The following is a 6359-nucleotide window of genomic DNA, read 5'->3' on the forward strand; positions in this document are numbered from 1 at the left end:
AATTCCAAAGGAACCCAGTGTTCAAGGAACAACTGGACGGGCACTCAGTGCTCTGGGCTGGTTGATGAGGTGAGAGCACAGCTTAGGCTGGATGCTCTTGGAGGGCTTTTCCAACATAAATGCTTCAGTGATTCTGTAATCCAGGAAACGCTCCTCTAGCCTGAAGCCAAGGGCTCTCATTACTCTGGAGATACCCCCTTTATCCTGGTGTTGGAATTGGGGCCAGCCTGACCCACAGCACCGCAGGACTCAGCTGCCCCAGGCCACGCAGCAGCACCCCCTCAGAGAGCGGCCACCAAAACCCAAACCCTGCCGTGCCATCGGCACAAGGGGGATTTGTTCCCTCCTTAGCAGGACCCTGGGGCCAGGGGGGTTCAGACCCCCCCTCAGTCTGCTCCTGCCAGCAGTGCCCCAGGTGGCACTGACACAAACCCCACTCTCCTGTGGCTGCCCTGGTGTGGGGATTCATCACACGGCAGCACGACCCCACATCAGCCAATATTAGCTTTGGTCTATGGAACTCTGACTGTTTAAATTTGGCAAGTTTGCCTCTTCCCAGATTTGTCACTTATTTGACCAGAGCAAAAGCAATCCGGAGAAGCCAATCAGCAGAATAAATAATGTGGAAATGGGTAATTTCTATAAAACCAAACTTCCAATTGTTTAGCAAGCCCCAAATCCAAAGGCTGCTCGGCGTTTTGTTGAGCCCCCAATGCTCCTAAAGTCAGAGTGAGCTCAGGACACTCAGCACACTCCAGGATTTGAACCACTGTGTTCAAAACAACATTTTCCTGCTTTCTCTGAACCTCTCATCCATTTTCCCCTCATCGTTATTATGATGCAGGAACCCCCATGCTATTACTCACTCCTCAACAGTCCAACAGCAACTGAGTGCCCATGGAATGCATTTGCAGGCAGAGGACTGGGAAATAACCAGTTCCTGATTAACTACACTGGTAGAAAAACCCACTGGCTTCAGATTGATGTGACCTACAGTGCGGAGTCCTTGAGTATTTCATGGCATAAACAGCAGAGATCTGGAGAGGTCTGGATTTGAAAGGAGTAAAGACTGACTTCCCACCCTGGGAATTTATCATCTGTGGAGAACAACAGCGCAACAGTTTAGGAGAGATGGGGTCACAGGATAGTGGTTTTATACCCAGGAACAGCTGGGTTTTGCCTTTTTTTTTTTTTTTTTTTTTTTTTTTAAGGCCTGCCAACTGGCATGTGTGTGTTCTCCCCTAGATAATTACATTAAAATCCTGCACTTGAACAGAGAATCAGAATATTCTGAACTGGGAGGGGTGCACAGGGACCATCCAGTCCAACCCCTGGCCCTGCACAGACACCGCAACAATCCCACCCTGTCCCTGTGAGTGTTGTCCAAACGCTCCTGGAGCTCTGGCAGCCTGGGGAGCCTGTCCAGTGCCCCACCACCCCTCACCCAAAGGGGAAGCACCTTTTCCTGATATCCAGCCTAAACCCCTCCTGACAGAGCTCCAGCCGTTGGTCCTGTCCCTGGTCACAGAGAGCAGAGGTCAGAGCTGCCCCTTGGGAAGGAGCTCCAGACCACAATGATGATCCTTAACGCTCTAGAGAGAAAGGGAAGGATAAAGCAAAGCAAAGGTTTTGCATCTCAACCTTTCTGACCTTGCAATCAAATGCCATTCTCCCCAGACACAGAGATGCCCTGGGCACAAGAGAAAAGCACCTCCAAGCTTAAGCTCCTCCAGCCCAGACATGTAAAGCTCTCTTGACACGAGCACCATTGTGTGTTCCCAAGATGCCTGTTCAGTGATTCCACTCCAAGAAACCCGAGGTGTGCGATCAAGGGCAAGGGAACCCCGAGCTTCCAGGGGAGGCCCTGGATTACCCACCAGAGCCAGCTCTGTGTCCTTGTCCTGTACAGTAGCCCCTGGGGCTGCAAGCAAACAAAACAATGATCCCCCCCCTTGCTACCAGAGGTGACCCCTCGGTGATACTTTGGAGTCTTCCAAATACTTCAGCCAAAAAGTTATTTTCTAACAACAGTGGCTAAACCAAATTAATTTGGCATCCTTCTCCATAGGTGAGTACGCTCCTGGAGATCTCCTAAATCTCCTAAGTGTAGGCAACACAGGGAAATGGTAACCATGACATTCCCCAAGAATAGGTGTGCACCAACGCCCCACCTGGAGAGGACTCTGCTGCTCCAGGGCTGGGTTTGAGAGCACTCGCCCCTTGCATGATGCCAGTTGTCACCCGCAGCATCCCCACAGAAGGCAGTCACAGCTCAGCACCTCGGGAGAAGCCTCCCAGAGCCAACTGGTGGAACATGCCGAGTTCTCTTTGCAACCCCTTGTGTAGAGCCTCTTCAAAACAGGAGGATGTTCTTTCTAGAGAGGAAAACTGAAAGAATCATCCCTCCCCTTATTTGTTGTCCTCACCTGCTGTAATATGGTGACAATAAAGAACACTTTCATTTTTATTAAGGGCAGTCAACCCAGCTTTTCCCAAAACACTGGCCTAAGTGCTTTCACCAAATTAACACTGAATCCTCTAAAAAAACCCCTCAATCCTAGAAGCCACACTGCTGAGGACATTTAGCGTGCAAAGATAGTTTGAGTAAGTCTATCCCACATCACGCTAAGCCCAACAGTGATGCCATTTGGTTTATAATTTCTTCTTTTTGTGTAATTTGGGAAAATTCTATTTTCACTCCTTAGTAGCAAATGCTGTATTTCTTCACATCTGAACAGACAATGTTTCCGTTGGCACTCACAGGATCCTCCCCCAGAGTGCACACAGTGTACGTTCAATTTTATTTTTATCAGAGCTGAGCCCCAGCCAGCAGGGGGTGGTAACAAAGCCCACAGACCGGAGAGATTTGTTTGGGACTGATTCAGGAGCGTTGTGTGAAAACCAGAGCGTTAATGAGGCACTCTGGCAGCTCTGGTATGTTCTGTCCTGTGTCACTCTGACAACTACACCTGTTACACCAATTCACAGAATCACAGAGCCCCAGAATGGCGTGGGATGAGAGGGACCTTGAAGCTCACCTGGTGCCAGCCCCTGCCCTGGGCAGGGACACCTTCCACTAGCCCACGTTGTTCCAGTTCCTGATTTCTCCTCTGCAACTCCCTTCAGCTCAGACAAACAGCACCCAGTGACTGCAGTTGTATTTTTTTAAGAAGCTGGAACGCTTTCAATGCTCATGTCAGCCTTTCTGGGCCAAGAACTCCCACCTGGTCAGGGTGTGCCTGCTGCATGACGATGAACCGCGTCACCGTGCACGCAGGCGTGGCAGCAACTGCCCCAAACACGCTTTGGCACAGCTGTGACACCCGGGCTTGCAAACTCCCAGCTGTAAGGAACAGCTTGGTCCCTGCAGCAAAGACAGAGCCCTTCTCTCCTTTTCCCCATTCACAGCTGTCCCTGACTTGGCACAGCCCGTCAGTGCCGCGGAGCTGAAGGCGGCCGTGCAAGGAGCTGGGCACCAATCCTAGAGAACCTTCTCTGGGGGAAAATCCCCCCCCGAACCACCTGCCAGGCTGCTTTGCAAAGGAAAAACACCTGAAAACAAGTGCCTGAATCAGACAACCAGGCCCTCAGTACAGTCACACATCCAGATCCCTACCTACTGCAGCCACAAAAATAAGGAGCATTTGGGTTTTTTATGTTTCTTCTAAAAAGCTGAGGGAATAAAAGCAAAATAAATACTTGCAAAATAACCTGTATGTTATTCCTTTAATGATACCAGTGAGCTCCCCAAAAACACTGATATTGTAGAAATTATGCTGAAGCACGTGTAATTCTGTACCTACAGGTGTATTCCTTACTGCAGCCTTGCACCAGATAACTGCAGGCACATGACAAAGCAGCACAGGAAACCAAATCCTCTCATGTTCAAAGTTTTCTCATTGTGTGCATACAAACCTTACCCAAACCTCACCAAATTTAAGGCTGGTGAGTGATTACACAGTTATACATGTGCATTAGATATATACAATTACACTTCACTCAGTAACCAAGACTGTCCCTCTCCTGTAATTTTAAAGAAGTACTTAACGGCACAAGCAGTTTCTTTACAGGCATTAAGCAGGAACCCAGGAGCTGTTGTGCATATGGAAAGGGTTAGATCCCAGTTAGGCATGATGAATCAGCTGGAGTGACTCAAAATCGTTCCAGACTTCTCTGAGAGAGAACTCAACAAGTTCTCCCCGAACACAAGCAGGGTGAGTTCAGGGGAAATGTCCCCTTTGACTTGTGAGTCACAAGTCAGTACAATGCCCTCAGACCTGAACTCTCTCCAGCTCTCTGAATCACATGAAACTGAAGTGGAATTTGCTGCAAACTCCCAGACTTTCTAGGATACACAGCACTCATGTCCTTGTTCCTGTCCTGCTCCAGGGGGACGAGTTCTGACTTGGCTCCATCAGCTCTATCCCACCCAGCAGCACAGTGACAGCACACCCGGCTGTCCCTGCAGCTCCTGCAGTGCACGGAGAGTCCCAGCTCTGCTGTGCCCTGGGCCACCAGTGCTGCTGAAGTAAGGCCCAAGCAGGTGGGAGGGATGGTGGACAACTAAACATGCCCTGGAAATAACCACACACCCCACACTTTAGCTCTTTAACATCTGCCCTAAGGTGTGAGCTTTCATGGAAAGGGAAGCCTCAAGGCTTCTCTCAGGTAAATTGATTCCAACAGGTTCAAACTCAGATTTGACACATCCAGTTTAAATAAACCAGCAGTAGTCACCTTAATTCTGACCTCCTCCATTTAGCACCACCTCAGACCACAGTAATAATAATAATGATGGGGATAAACCTCCCTAGTCTTGGAATCCCAGAATGGTTTGGGTTGAAAGGGAGCTTCAAGCTCATCCCATTCCACCCCCCTGCCAGGGACACCTTCCACTATCCCAGCCAACCTGGCCTTGGACACTTCCAGGGATCCAGGGGCAGCCACAGCTGCTCTGGGCACCCTGTGCCAGGGCCTGCCCACCCTCACAGGGAAGGATTTCTCCCTGATCTCCCATCTAGCCCTGCCCTGTGTCAGTTTAAAACCAATGGCCCTGTTCTACTATGATTTGTTCCAAATTCTGTAGTTATAAACAAAGCAGAATCACAAGCAAGAGGCAGAAAGCCCATAAAATATTTTTACAGAAGAAATCCCAATATCCTGCAAATGTCTATCTGATCAAGTCTGCTGCCAAGTTACAGCACAGGAGCTAAAACTCCTACTGAAACTAAGATCCCAGAAAGCAAAAATAAGCCACAATATCCACCACATCCAGTGACAGACAAAATTTGGAATTCTGGCTCTGTGTGACTGCTTTATAATTACGTTGTTTCCCACTTCTTTTGTATCAGCCTTCAACTTGTCACTACACTGCGACTGGCGTGTCAGTGGCAGGAAAAGCACCGTGTTAAAATGAAACTAAACATTGTCACTGTCAGTTTATGGAAACGGCGCTAAAATGTCACCGTGCACAGCCGTCACGGCGGGGCTGCTGCGGCCGTGCCACCGCGCCAGGCAGGGCCGTGCCCGTGGCACCACAGCTTCCTGCGGCCCCAGCGGCCTCCAGGGGGAAAAACCCCACGGGGTCAGCTCCCACCGGGGCCAACTGTGCTGGTTTTTAACTCTAAACAAAGCAGTGATGGGTTTATCAGCCACTGTGCGCTGTGCTTGGCCAGCTGCTGCCGTGCCATCCAGGAGAGCCCTGCCTGGGAACGATGGAGTGCCTGGAGGGACAGAGTGCCATGCCAGAGTGGAGAGAGGCAGCACTGCTCCCACAGACCACAGAACCCACAGGATCAAGGTTGGAAGAGACCTTCAGATCACCCAGTCCACCTGCCAACCCAGCACCACCATAACCTCCCCATAACCACGTCCCAAGTGCCACATCCAGATGCCTCTTGAACACTTCCAGGGATGGGGACTCCACCACGTCCATAGACAACTTATTCCAATGCCTGACCTCTCTTTCAGTGAAAAGTTTTTTCTAATACCTGCTCTGGCCCTCCCCTGCACATCTTGAGGCTGTTTCCTCTCCTCCTGTCCTTGTTTCCTGGGAGCAGTGCATCTGTTACCCAGTGAGCCACTGCAGCTCCCATGGAACACACCCCTGGATCACAGCAGAGCTCCATCCTTTCCCCTGAAAGCCACAGCACACCGGGACCACTCAGATGTTTGTGCCACAATGAACAAATAATGTCGTTTTGTTCAGGAATAATCTTTTTGGTAACAGAATCTGAAGAATTATTCCCCATTCACTTCTTAAGGGACACAAACCCCATCCTTTGCTTATACAAGCATTAAAAAAAAGAAAAGAGAGAGGCCCCGAATTCACTGGAATATTCATCATTTCCAACCTTAAA

At 49.8% G+C, this 6359-nt stretch overlaps 1 long non-coding RNA gene across 1 annotated transcript; it reads left to right on the top strand.

Moving 5' to 3' along the window:
• Nucleotides 1–1378: 1378 nt before the first annotated feature.
• Nucleotides 1379–6130, top strand: LOC108447103. The gene is made up of 3 exons (XR_001862503.1): nt 1379–3088; nt 4012–4014; nt 6118–6130. It is a non-coding gene; the product is annotated as an uncharacterized LOC108447103 (long non-coding RNA).
• The last annotated feature ends 229 nt before the right edge of the window (nt 6131–6359 follow it).

The sequence above is a fragment of the Corvus brachyrhynchos genome, unplaced genomic scaffold (assembly GCF_000691975.1).
Source record: "Corvus brachyrhynchos isolate BGI_N302 unplaced genomic scaffold, ASM69197v1 scaffold45, whole genome shotgun sequence".
Taxonomy (NCBI): Eukaryota; Metazoa; Chordata; class Aves; order Passeriformes; family Corvidae; genus Corvus; species Corvus brachyrhynchos.